At 43.6% G+C, this 14,884-nt stretch overlaps 1 protein-coding gene across 1 annotated transcript in view; it reads left to right on the top strand.

The window, feature by feature from the left end:
* Positions 1-14,884, top strand: part of LOC311233764 (voltage-gated potassium channel subunit beta-3) — a gene marked incomplete at both ends in the record, with an annotated part of 120,718 nt that overhangs the window by 1,207 nt on the left and 104,627 nt on the right. The gene's annotated exons all lie outside the window — the stretch shown is intronic.

The raw sequence follows: 14,884 nt of genomic DNA on the forward strand, positions 1-14,884 counted from the left end.
TGACGCTCTCTGATTGGCCACTGACATGTTTGCCCAATCGCGTGACGAGCTGTTTCTTTGCCCATTTCCGCGTCGAACAGCCTGCAAACTACCTGGCGTTCTATCGCCATGCTCTAAGACAAACTCTAACCTTAACCAACTTCGAAAGAGTGCCTAAGCTTAACCGTCGAAAGAACTTGCCGTCACGCTCTAAGACAAACTCTAACCTTAACCTACTTCGAAAGAGTGCCTAAGCTTAACCAGTGTAGAAACTGACGTCGGCCAATCAGAGAGCGTCCTGCAGAAATGCGGCTACGGAAAGTATAGACGCGGTTGGGTGGGTGGGAGCTAGCAGTGTCCTTGTCACCTGGAAACACCAGGTGAACACAGTATAATTACAAGATGGAGGGGTGGGTGGAAAATAAAAAAGCTTTAAATTTCACATCACTGTCGGTCGTTTTCTGAATTGATGTCATATTGGCCGACGTAATTCTAGTTTCAGAAAATGTCTAATTAAAACATGATAGTGTCCTGCTGGATGATGAACACATGACGGATGGAGACTGAGGGGAATTGTTTGTGAACCGTATGTCGTATCAAATATTATGAGGCCTCATGCTGCATGTGTCTACGCCGTCTAAGTTGTCCAGTTACATGCGGCGAAACTCATAACTTTTGATATAATGTATGGTTTGCAGTGGTGAAAAGTAGTTTTACTTAAGTACTGTATGTACAATTTCGAGCTACTTGTACTTTACGTGAGTATTTTGATTTTAGGGAACTTTATACTTTTACTCCACTACATTTCAAAGGATATATTGTACTTTTTACTCCACTACATTTATCTGAACCCATCCATTACTAGTTACTAGAAAAAGATTTTGCATAGAAAATATGGCAAAAATGTATGAAGATTATATACTTTCACAGAGGACATAATCAGAGCAGCATAACTGGACCACATAACACTTTAACATGACCTATAAAGGTCAGTGGATTGAGGATTGAATGCTAAGCACTGCAATACACAAACGTTATGTAGAATGCATACTTTTACTTTAGATACTTAAGTACATTCAATAGCAAAAGTGTCTCTACTTTTACTCAAGTAAAATTTTAATGGAGGACTTTTACTTTTACCAGAGTACTCATTTATCTGTGTATTTCTACTTTTACTTAAGTATAGGATCGGTGTACTTCTTCCACCACTGATGGTTTGCAACCATTTGCTCAGCATTTCATTAATCATTTCAAACTTTTAGTTCAACTCCTAAGACACTGAGGTTACCCTCATCTACAGCGACGACAAGCTTACAAAACAAATGGTTTATGAGCAATTTCATACATATAGACACAATGAATAAGAATAAACAATAAAAATTCTGCTAAGACAGTTAAAAGTCGACACACAGAACATATAATAATAATAATAATAATAATAATAATAATAATAATAATAATAATAATAATAATAATAATAATAATAATAATAATAATAATAATAATAATAATAATAATAATAATAATAATAATAATAAATTTTTATTTGGGGGCGCCTTTCACGACACCCAAGGTCACCTTACAGATCATAAAAACAAAGCAAGACAGTTAAAAGTCTAAGTTAAAAAACAAAACAAACAACATGAAGTATAAAACGGTAAAGTAAAAAAGAAAGAAAAAAACTGGGTATAGAACAGTGACACAGGTTGAATATGCAAGTTTAAACAGTTTTTTGTTGTGATTTAAATGTTGTTATGGAGTCAGACTGTCGGACATGTGGGGGCAGGGAGTTCCAGAGTCTGGGAGTCGAGCAGCTGAAAGCATGTGCTATTGCTTTGATTAAGTCTACGTATTAAGAGACTCCTATCCAAGCTCCGGGAGGGTCATCAAAGAGAAGCCGCCTATTCTCAGTCCTTGCCCCACAATGGTGGAATGAACTACCCACCCCAGTTAGGACAGCCGAATCCTGTTCCAATATTTCGCCGTTGACTAAAGACGCACTTAATAATATATACATATATATATCTAACCCTAACTAACCCTTCCTGATGACCTGTCGTACAGACCTTGTAAGTCGCTTTGGATAAAAGTGTCTGACTAAATGTAAATGTAAATGAGACTATAAAACGTTCATATGTGTGCAGTGGCGGACTGGGACACAAATTCAGCCCGGGACATTCAGACGCACCAGCCCACACACCGGCCCACGCACCGGCCCACACACCGGCCCCGAAACCGGCCCACACAACGGCCATTATGAAACACTTGTCCACTTTTAAACAACCCAAGGCTGTGGCTAAGGAGTCAAAATCAGGGAGACCAAATCTACACACCGCCAATAGATGTGCACTCATGCACAGTGCACACACACACACACACACACAGATACACACATACATATACCGTTACTTCCTGTCATTGGCATATGTTTTTTTCTTTTACTAACATCTTAGTGCCTCATTAGCCTAGGCATTAAGGATACATGAAGTATTAACTACACCATAATAATATTGAGGTTTTGATCCATAGAAAGTAGGGATGTCCGATATTATCTGCCTACCGATATTATCGGCCGATATCGGCATTAAAATGTGATATCGGAAAATATCGGTATCGTTTTTTTTTTTTTAAATAGTTTTTTACATTTCTATAACCTTTATTTACCCAGGCAAGCAAGTAAGAACAAATTCTGATTTTATTTATTGTCAAAAGTATGCATAATGTTGTGTTAATTCCACAACAAGAGATATGTAATGTTAATGACCTGAAATTATTCCATTTTTTGGGGCGGGAAACCCTGCATATATCGGTATCGGTTGATATCGGTATCGGAAATTAAGAGTTGGACAATATCGGTATATCGGTATCGATAAAAAAGCCAATATCGAGCATCCCTAATAGAAAGGTCTGTGCTACACAATTTCAGTTAGATTGGATTTATTGTCCTTTAATTTGGCACTCATGACATTAGTTGCTTGCCGTTTAATCAACATCGAAAGACCCCCCACTTCCTCCCAGACACCCATTCCAAGAGCCTGTTTTCTCTGGCTTGAATTCATACAGCGTTTTTCAGCCTTTTGAAAACACCCAAAGTAGTAGTAGTAGTAGTAGTTTATTCAGTCATCATCTCACACAATACAATATACACCATCATTTAACAATATTTGATTTTACAGTGACTGAAAAGGTACAGACTGAAGCATAATGCTTATATATGCCTGCCCTATATTCTTAACAAAAATTAAAAAAATTAAGACTCCAAAACAGTATTCTAAAAGAAAATAGCAAAAGAAAACAGTATTATTCACCCTTGTAGTTTTCAAAAATAGCTTTACAAACCATTTTCTTAAAAACCAAAAGCGAATTACTCATTCTTAACTGTATCAGCATTGTTCCACAAAGCGCTTCACAGAAACCATCAAGCATTCACACTCACACAGTCATACGCTACTGGTGGTCGTGAGCAGCATCAGCAAACACAGCTGCCCTGTGGCAGACTGACAGAATCATGTCTGCTAATCAGCGCCAACCACCATCAACAACCTTCATAAATACATTCAACATGAATGGAATAGGCTAACTACCAACTTAGCTGTAGCAGTTAGCTGTTATATGCAATCACATTTGTTTAACTACGGGGTAGTAGTTGACCTAGTTGTTAGCTTAAGCTAGTTAGCTGTGGTTATTTACAAACATGTAGATGAGACTAATCATATACAGATCGAGAACATGGCTAACAGTTGGGAATTCTAAGGTACATCTTATTTAAGCATGTAAAATGGCAACTAATCAATTCAATCAATTAGATTACCAATATTATATCAACATGAAAATTTGGAAGGGAACATAATAGTATTTTATTTGAGTATTTACTATTATAATATTAGTAGCCGATTAATTTGCAGCCCGTCCTAGGTTCTGATTGGCTCTCTAGGTTAGCACTTTAGCTTCTGATGCTGTGGTGGGCACTAGTCCTAACATTGCTAACTAAACTTTTAGTCAGAGAAAAAACGTCACGAGTCACGACTATTTACGTCCACGTGCTGTAAGGAATCAGGAATACGGAAAGCACATTGTCTTGTAATAGAATGACTGAAATCACTGCAAGAGCTAGTATAGGCTAGCTAGCCCTCATGAACCGGCAGATACCAACAGTAGAATATGCACTAGGCTACTGCACGCACCTGTCATGTTACTGTTGGTTCCTTCCACTTGAACTTCATCATCATTAGCAGCAGCAGCTATTCTAACGCCAGCCCTTCCTCTACTAAACATGTCTGTAATTTTAGAACATTGTTCTGCGTCTTTTACTAGCAATTTTAGTTTTTTTATTCTAGCATTTTCAGCTCCACCCTTTCTTTTTTTGCATTCTCCATTTCTGCGCTTCTAGGCCTACTCGCGGTTGGGAGGAAACGTGAATCTCATTCACTGATGTCTCATGTCTCATTCAAGACTGGCTAACAAAAGCATGTCTTTCACTTAACACCAAGAAAACAGTGTGTATGATGTTCACAAAGTCACCAGTAGAGGTCACTCACTCTAATGTGTTTCTGGGAGAGGCGGAGCTGGACATTGTACATTAATTCAAGTATCTTGGGGTCACATTGGACTCTACATTGACCTTCAAAAAGTCATGTGAAGAAAGTGACAAACACAGTCAAGTTTAACATCGAAAACTTCAGGCAGATCAGGCCCTGCCTGCCAGTTAATGCTGCAAGGATGTTTCTGCATTCAATGATTTTATCACACATCGAGTACTGTTTTATCAACTGGTCTCTTTCATATGTCACTACTCTTACACCAATAGAATTACTCTACAAAAAAGCCATAAAAGTATTTGATAGGAAACCAATTTCATTTCATCACTGTAATGTTTTAGAAAAATATAACATGCTAATTTTCGAGAATTTCCAAGTTTTCAAATATACTTGCTTCATGTACAAGGTTCTGCATGGACTTGCCCCTCCCCCATTGAATGAGTTCATCCAACAGAAAGCAGACACTGGCATTACCACCAGGGCCATCAGTAGAGGGGACTGTAAGGTGCCTTTTCGGTATACTACCATTGCAAAAACTGTGTTCTCTGTTAAAAGTGGTAACTACTGGAATAGCCTACCAGTTGTGATTAGAGAGTGCCCTACATACTCCATGTTCAAGACCCATCTTAAACTGCATCTTAAGGCAAACCAGAACTGTGATAATTTTTTATCTGATTTAGTTTATGCAACTTGTTTATTGTTTTATTGCCGGCCCACACACTGGCCCACACACCGGCCCACACACCGGCCCACATACGGCCCACACACTGGCCCACACACTACACCGGCCCACACACTACACCGGCCCACACACTGGCCCACGTTAGTGGCCCACACACTGGCCCACACACTGGCCCACACACCGGCCCACACACTGGCCCACATACTGGCCCACACACCGGCCCACACACCGGCCCACATACTGGCCCACACACTGGCCCACACACCGGCCCACACACTGGCCCACATTAGTGGCCCACACACCGACTCACACACTGGCCCACACACCGGCCCACAGACTGGCCCACATACTGGCCCACACACCGGCCCACACACCGGCCCACATACTGGCCCACACACCGGCCCACACACCGGCCCACATACTGGCCCACACACCGGCCCACACACTGGCCCACATTAGTGGCCCACACACCGACTCACACACTGGCCCACACACTGGCCCACACACTGGCCCACACACCGGCCCACATTAGTGGCCCACACTCTGGCCCACACACTGGCCCAAAAAAAAAAAAGTTAAAAAAAAAAAGTAAAAAAAAAAAAGTAAAGATTTTTTTTTTTTTTTTTTTTTTACCAGCCCACTTTGGTTCCGGCCCATCGGGATTCGTCCCGAACGTCCCGATGGCCAGTCCGCCACTGTATGTGTGGACTTGTAAGACGTCACCACATCTGACTAAAATGTCATACTGCAGAAAATAACGACATCACGGTGAATGACTTGGAACCCACAGGTCAGAGAGTCTGGTCCTTTAAGGAAAATGACTTGGAACCACATGTCAGAGAGTCTGGTCCTTTAAGGAAAATGACTTGGAACCACATGTCAGAGAGTCTGGTCCTTTAAGAAGAATGACTTGGAACCACATGTCAGAGAGTCTGGTCCTTTAAGAAGAATGACTTGGAACAGTATTCAGTATTCTTACTGTATTTATTTCTGTCTATTTTATTTCATTTCATTTTATCCTATTTTATTTTACTCTACTCTTATCCTATAGGCAACTTGATTTGATTTGTGTTATTATTCTAATTTGTGACCTGTCCTGTCTAAATGTTGAGCGATTTGCAGTGTCTAATTTCCCATGGGATAATAAAAGTATTTCTATTCTATTCTATTCTATTCTATAACCTGGTCTGGTTCTTTAATTGGTTTTTAACCCTTTTTATAATGCCCAACGATTTTGAAACCTTCTTGCAAACAATTTCACAATGATTCTTAAAGCAGAGTTTCTCATCGATATTTAAGCATTACATCACGCAGAGGAGTGGTTTGTGAACAATAAACCATGCCTAGGGGTGGTCGTTAGGCCCGAGGCGCAGCCGAGGGTTGTTAGACCCCCCTAGGCATGGTTTATTGTTCACAAATCACGACTGCAAGTGGTGTAATGCTTTTATACAACTGCCACATTCATCCAACCGTATTGCTATACAATAAACACACATTAATCGAAGATTTATTGAAAAAACCATCCGCCAGAAAAAGTAGTTCCCACAACAACAAAAAAGACAAGTTGCCTCCATGTGGAAGCAGCTCGGAAGTGCATCCAACGGATCCAACAAACTAACACATCCAACTGTGTGTTATTGGAATGATTGAGAGAAGTTGCCTCCATGTGGAAGCAGCTCGGAAGTGCATCCAACAAACTAACACATGATGAATGAATGAATGAATGAAAACTTTATTTAACAGATTGCAGAATGGGTACAATACAGTACGGCTCAATACACACAATTGTTAAGGGGATGCAGACCTGAGAAAGACGTTAGTCTTGTTTCCATCAGGGTCCCCCATTTTCAATTCATATAGACATTTATGGCATAGGGACATATAGGTATTTAGTACTGATACATTTGTGACAAACGGTATTCAAATATACAGTACTGTTACCCCTAGATCCTGACAGAGTATATACATATGATGGGGAGGGGACTGTACATTAGGAGGGGGTGGGTGGGTGGGAGAGAGATATACATACGGCGGGGAGGGAATATATACATGCGGTGGGGAGGAGACTGTCTATTAGGGGGTGGTGGGGGTTTTGGGCATTTACGGTGGCCAGTTTAGAATTGCAGCCTCCCGTAGGTGCTCTTTAAGAGCGGTTTTGAATGTGGGTAGGGATTCACATTCCTTTACAGCTTTAGGTAGGGCGTTCCACATTGATGTGGCATAATTGCGAAACGTATTTAGTCCCTTGTTTGAGCCGAATCTGGGTTTAACATGATTTGTTGAGCTTCCTCTGGTGTAGTGGTTGTGGTATTCACTGACCTTTGGGAAGTATTTTGACATGTACATGGGTACCTTAGTCGTATAGTGTATCTTGTAGACCAGGCCCATTGCAAGTTGCTGTACTCTGTCGTCTACTCTAAGCCATCCTAGGTTGTCAAAGTGGGCAGGGGTGAGGTGGGTTCTGGGGGTAAGGTCAAGTAGTAGTCTGACCAGTTTGTTTTGTGATGTTTGTAATTTTGTTTTAAGCGCCTTTGAGGTGCTTTGGTACCATGAGGTGCACGCATAGTCGTAGTACCCTTGAATGAGTGCTCCTGCCAGAGTCTTCAGGGTATTCTTGTTTACCAGAGAGGAGATCCGGTACAAGAATCTAGTTCGTTGGTTGACTTTTTTTATTACATCCAACTGTGTGTTATTGGAATGATTGATTGAACATTTTATTACCAGATGCAGAAAGGGTACAATACAGTATGGCTCAATACACACAATTGTTAAGGGTATGCAGACCTACTTTCTATAGAACTTCATTCTTAGATGCTTCTATAGAAAGTAGGTCAAACAAAAGTTCTCTTTGCCCTATAGGGAAAAAAAAGTTTTCGCCCTATTTTTTTATTAATTTTTTTAAACCTACTTTAGAGGGCCTAAACTTAACCAGTTGGAAACCAGGCGTACAGTAATAAAATTAGCAATCAACCAATCAATCAATTCAATAGGCCATGCTCACTTAAAACAGCGCAACACCCAGCTCTCTCTCAGTCTGACTCTCCTCCGCCGTTGCAGACAGGAGTGTGTGTATGTGTGTGTGTGTGTGTGTGTGTGTGTGGGTGGGTGTGCCAGACAGTGTGAGAGTGAGCTCTGCAGTCAGGGGGAAGGAAGAAAAAATTAAAAAAAAAATTGCAAATAATCAATCAATCAATCCGCGATTTTTCTTTTGTTCTACAATGACTCATGACCCATCAATTACATCATCCAACATTGTTTAAAGTACTAAGACATTCGCCGTGACAGAATCGCTTTATATTTAGTCGTTATGACGCTATCAACATATCCATTTGTTAAAGATTATTGTCCGCCATCTTGTTTTTCCAAAAAATCCGCACGCCGGAGTGATGTGATTCGGTTGTGGGCGGGTCCTGGGACCAGGAGCGTGGATTGTGACAGATACACATACGTGTAAATGGACTGTTTCAGCCAATCAGAATCGAGAAATTTGCATGCCGTTGTATAATGACACCTAAAAACTTCACAGATGAAACTTGTGCAAGTTCATTGTTATTGATACAAATCTTGGTTCTGTCTGAAATGTAATTTTTGTTCTCGTTTAAAAAAAATTAAAATAAACCAATAGGAAATATGAATGAGTCCAGGTCAAAAATAAAGGTCAGATCAAATGAAATGCGTTTCCCCTTGAAGCACAGTGCTGACACTGTGGGCACTGAGCAGCCAGACAACTCATATTCACACAGGTCCTCCTAGGACGTTCATCTGGTGGACGTACAAGGAGGACAGTATTTCTAGGTCAGATGTGTCCATCTGCCTTCACCCGATTCCCGCTCCTCCCGGCAGCGTGTCGAAGTATCCTTGAGCAAGACACTTATTAACCCCTAATCGCTCCCGATGAGCAGGTTGGCACCTTGCATGGTTGCCTCTGCCGTTGGTGTGTGAATGTGTGAGTGGGTAAAATGTGAGGAACAAATTGTAAAGCTATATAAATGCACCATTTACCATTTAACACTGAAGGTCATATCATCACATTACAAGCAGCTAATCCTTGGGTTTTTGCACAATCGACCTTGAGAACTTTTTAAATAGCTCTTTAAATATATCCAATTAAAATTAGAAACAGTTGAAAATCTGAGTCTGAGGTGCTAAATCTGGGAACAACATCCTCCGATGAAATTCACACCATTTACTGTGTTGGAAGGACAAGGTGTGAGAGTTGGGATAGGTGTGTTGGACCCAGGCGCAGTGTAGAACAGAGGAGACGGAATGCAGGGGTTGATCTTCACAATATAACAAAGTCTTTATTTCTGAGTAGCGAATAAAGTTGTAGCACGTAGCAAAGAAAAGGCGAGAGACACAGTCTCTGCAAAACGCTATACGAAAACAAAGCACTAAACAGGGAAAACAAATGGGAGAAAGCAAGTCTCCAAAACGGGATACGATGTTGCTGCAGACGCACGCATGAAAGTACACATTCAAGGATAATTACGCACAACAACAATGCAATGGTCGAACGGACTTATTCCTCAAGGGCAGGAGCGATAAGTCTTAAACTAGCAACAGTGTACTCACGGGTAGACAATCTGAGTAGTAAACAGGGAGGACATATAAAATCAAAGTAAACTATACACACCAGGTACCAATTAGGGTAATCAGGGCAGAAAGACAGGTAATTACCGTTGGGCAACGCCAGGGTTTTTGCTCCCAGGTGAGAGCAAAACCCCAAACGTTTACACAAGGAGTCTCTGTCTCGCCTGCTAATCCGGCCTGGTGAGACGGCCCTCTGCACAAGACAAGAGAAACATCCCATAACCAGCCGCAGCTCTGGAGGAATTCACCGCACAGTGCAACCGATGTCAGCAGAGTCGACCAGGACAACAATAGAAAGGATTAAACAAAAAATAAAGACATCTGGCCAAGTCAAAGAAAAGTATACTGAAGTGTGTTTTCTAAAAGTGTACTTTGTATACTATACTGTTTATGTATTCTGTGTTTTAAAGTTGTACTCAGTTTGTTAAAAGATAACATATATTGCAATTATACAGATAATGTTATGTTTTGTTACTTTTGCTTCTCAAAATAGTACAGGTCTGATCCTGGATCACAAAATGAGATTTCAAAATCTGATCGGATCAGATGGGGATTAAAAGTTTTTAACTCCTGGGCCCTGGCCAGGATCAGACAGAGTTTGTCCCGGTATTTCAAAGCAATCCAGGATAAGATCACCCTGATCCAGACTTTAAGATTACTAGATCCTGAATATCAGTGCTTTAATTCTACCGATCTCCATCTAGTGGATATGAAAAAGAATACAAGGAAGACAAAGAGACCACATTGCAGAGACATCTATAATGTCTAATTATTGTTAAATACATAAAATCATAATGGAATTGTAAAAAAAAAAAAAAAATACTCCCACTAGGGTAACAACAAAGAAATGCATTCAAAGGCAACTGATCATCCAGGCGTGCATTGAGGAGCTGAATTCTAAGTGAGGTTTCAGTTTGCTGAAGGTGATGACTGTTACGAGCTGGTAGGAGTGTAGGACCCAGGTGCAGTGCAGAACGGATAAGACGAGAGGCAGGTGTTGGTTTTTGTAACTGAGGGGTACAATTCCCTGACTGTATTGATAAGTATGGTATCATTAAACCACTACCGCTTTATGTACTTTAACTACTGGCCATACAGTACACGATATCTAAATATGATGAACACTTTCCACAATGAAATCGGTTCCAGTCAAAGGTAATAATCAAATATTTAATATAGCAAAAGGTACATAGAATATTTATCTTACATTTATCATTTGAATGCACTTGTAAGGCAAATGAGTACTCGTAGGCAAATCAACACTGAATGTCCAATCTCTGGTTACGCAGGAAGCAAGTATACAACCTGGCTCTTAGGGAATTAGATCTATGGTACACTTAATGATATAGCGGGATATTCTGGAGGGGGTCCTCCCGGTTGTAAGCCGGTAGGGGGGGTAGGAGAGCCGTCGGTAGTAGACCGTCTGGTCAACGATATCTAGGGAGACTTCAAGTACAGAAGACAGTGCGATAGACTCTTGATCCGCAGATGAATACACCTTGGTTCTCTTGTAGGCTGTAGCTCCACAGTGAAGAAGAAGCTAGGCGACCTCAGTCTCTCTGAGCGCCGACTCAACTTGACTCCTCTCGGGGGTAAATCCAACACTCACAGGCGTCGGCGATTATCCGCTCCACAAATCACAGTACCAAAGCAAATATATATTCCAGCCGCATAGGGCTCAGCAGTCGTCGGGTAGGTAATCCAGTGTACAGGTCCCTCGGTCCTCGCCTAGATCTCCTCAGATGAAAGCGCCATGTGGTCGGCCCAACCTGGATAAGACTCTAAATAACACGAGGAAGCGTTGGAGATGCTGGTCACTTTAGAACTCTAACCGCACGATGCACCATACACGATAGACTATTATTACTTAATAGAACTACGTCGCACTCGACGGTACAGTGCCAAACTCTGACAATTCAGTTATTAATTCGCACGAGGTCTCGATGCTATTCTAAGGCCAAACAGGCCATACTTCACCGCACGTCGTATCGTGGGTGAGGCTTCACGTTCTGTTACTAAGTTGGGAAGAAGGGTAAGGGACTAAGGGACTTCTACATTTACTTGCGCCATATTTATATGCACGGTGAACAAATAGTGCCACTCTCATTTCGGTAGCCGTATCCCTGAGCGGAGCCGGGGCTAGTACGGACATGTCTCGTCGGTACCTTTGAACTTGACGCCAGGGGCTGGTCACCGATCTTCGGCCATCGTTTGCTCTCCTAGGTCCCTCTCTGGAGCTTGGTGTGCTCCGTACGAACGTATCCAACCGTAGGCTGCTGACTTCTCTCGCCAGGAAGTCGGCTAGGTCTAGGAGGGATGGCTCGGGACCGTTAGGATCACGGTGGTCTCTTTGCCGCCTGAAGCGCTCCTGTCGGGCGGGCGGCAGCTTCTCTAAAATCCTCTCGACATTCGAGTTTGCGTATAGTTCATGCATACCCTTTTCTCGTTGCGCCCCCAGCATCCCTACCAGGGACTGTACTTTGATAGACAGGTCGTCTAGTGAGCGATTGTCTGTTGCTGGGGGTAGGCGGTCAATATGCCTTATCTCTTGTATTACGTAATCCCATATACGTCCATATCTTTGGTCTAGTGCTGCTAGAGCCGCGGTGTATGGGGTCGTAGAGGTGGCATAAGCTAGCGCTATGTTGTGCGCTCTGGGCACTTTCAGGTGCTTCAATAGGATAGCATACTTGTGGCGTTCATCAGCTACATCCACCATCATTGTCTCTAAGCACATCCGTAGCTCAGTGTACTGTGCTCGGTTCTCATGGGTGAAGTCTGGAAACGTCGGTGTGCCAATGTATGACGCCGTGGATGGCTGGCACATCGGTGAGCGTTGGAAGAGAGGCCTCCTAGGCGAGTCTCCTCTTACGCCTCTCGGTGGGCTGGTACCGGCAGGGTACCATGGCCCGCTGGTCCAGGTGCTATTCCTCGGGACTGGTCGTGCGTCATGCTCACCCGTGAATAGAGTCGGGGGTCTGTAGCGCAGAGCCGCGGGGGTATAGCCTGGGCTGTACTGGACCTCCTGGTCCTGTGGAGTAATGTGCTGCTGTCGGGCTTGACTCTCCTCCTCTCCCTCTTCTTCCTCTGTCAGGTCATCTAGATCCTGTAGTCGTCTATTTAGCCTCTCCGCGGTGTACGCCGTTCCTTCCTTGTAGCTGGGTCTCACTGGGACCAGTCGGGGAAGGAGTTCGGAGGGGGGTATAGGCTCTCTCTGGTGTTCGGGCTCAGGGTCGCTTAATCGGTTAGGGGAGGGTGCCCTTGACCCGTGTCTTGACGAGGCCCTGGAACCCCGTGTGGAGGGAGGGGGTGTCGCCCTGGCGATCAGCTGCTCCATTAGCTGCGCTTGTAATCGGTCGCGCTCGGCTTCGCGCTTGGTGAGAGCGATGTCGCGCTCTGCTTCTCTTTGGGCACCGGCAGCGGCGCGCTGGGCTTCGGCGGCGGCGCGCTGGGCTTCGGCGTGGTCTCTTACCATATTCTCTTCCGTCTGAAGGCGTCTAATCTCTAGACGTATACGATCTTCGTCGCTCCGTTGCTGCGCTTGAATGCGTTCTCTTTCCATGGAAGAATGTTCGCGCTCGTTAAGCATCTGTGCTTGGAGTTGTTCGCGCTCGCTAAGCGTCTGTGCTTGGAGTCGATCACGCTCCGTAGAGGCTGCTAGGCTGGCGAGGAACGCCTGTGCCAGCATCTTGTCCGCCTCGCTGGGGGAAGACGCTGGTTGAGGTGATCCGCTCCTGGCAGTACTCGTTGGGGATGCGTTCCCCTGCGGGGAGTCCTGGAGCTCTATCTCCTTGGCGCTCTCCTCATCTTGTTCCGTGCAGAGTTCCATCTCTGGAGGGTTGTCTTCCTCCCGGAGCTCTTCGGGGACTACTTCTTCGGTCTTGGCGGGGGGTAAAGTCGTGTCAGTTCCCTCCTGGTCCCCACCGTGAGCTTGGTCAGTTACATTAGAACCCACTAGGGCCTCTGTGGTCGGGGTATCCTGGTTGATAGGGTCGGACATAATTTTACTTTCTACTTTTACCGCGTTTACCGTTTGTAGAAGGCTAGGTAGTATACTGGCAGCGTAATCCTCTAAGTACTGAGGTGGCTGCCGTCTACGCTGCGGGCGTTCTACTTTAGGAGGACCGTTTCGTGGAGTGTTCATCATAGGCCATTTCAATATTAATACCACTATATTAATATTACACTAATTACCCTCCGGCTCGAAGGACCAATTGCAACTGAGGGGTACAATTCCCTGACTGTATTGATAAGTATGGTATCATTAAACCACTACCGCTTTATGTACTTTAACTACTGGCCATACAGTACACGATATCTAAATATGATGAACACTTTCCACAATGAAATCGGTTCCAGTCAAAGGTAATAATCAAATATTTAATATAGCAAAAGGTACGTAGAATATTTATCTTACATTTATCATTTGAATGCACTTGTAAGGCAAATGAGTACTCGTAGGCAAATCAACACTGAATGTCCAATCTCTGGTTACGCAGGAAGCAAGTATACAACCTGGCTCTTAGGGAATTAGATCTATGGTACACTTAATGATATAGCGGGATATTCTGGAGGGGGTCCTCCCGGTTGTAAGCCGGTAGGGGGGGTAGGAGAGCCGTCGGTAGTAGACCGTCTGGTCAACGATATCTAGGGAGACTTCAAGTACAGAAGACAGTGCGATAGACTCTTGATCCGCAGATGAATACACCTTGGTTCTCTTGTAGGCTGTAGCTCCACAGTGAAGAAGAAGCTAGGCGACCTCAGTCTCTCTGAGCGCCGACTCAACTTGACTCCTCTCGGGGGTAAATCCAACACTCACAGGCGTCGGCGATTATCCGCTCCACAAATCACAGTACCAAAGCAAATATATATTCCAGCCGCATAGGGCTCAGCAGTCGTCGGGTAGGTAATCCAGTGTACAGGTCCCTCGGTCCTCGCCTAGATCTCCTCGGATGAAAGCGCCATGTGGTCGGCCCAACCTGGATAAGACTCTAAATAACACGAGGAAGCGTTGGAGATGCTGGTCACTTTAGAACTCTAACCGCACGATGCACCATACACGATAGACTATTATTACTTAATAGAACTACGTCGC

Source organism: Notolepis coatsorum, assembly GCF_963971535.1.
Source record: "Notolepis coatsorum genome assembly, chromosome: 8".
Classification (NCBI taxonomy): Eukaryota; Metazoa; Chordata; class Actinopteri; order Aulopiformes; family Paralepididae; genus Notolepis; species Notolepis coatsorum.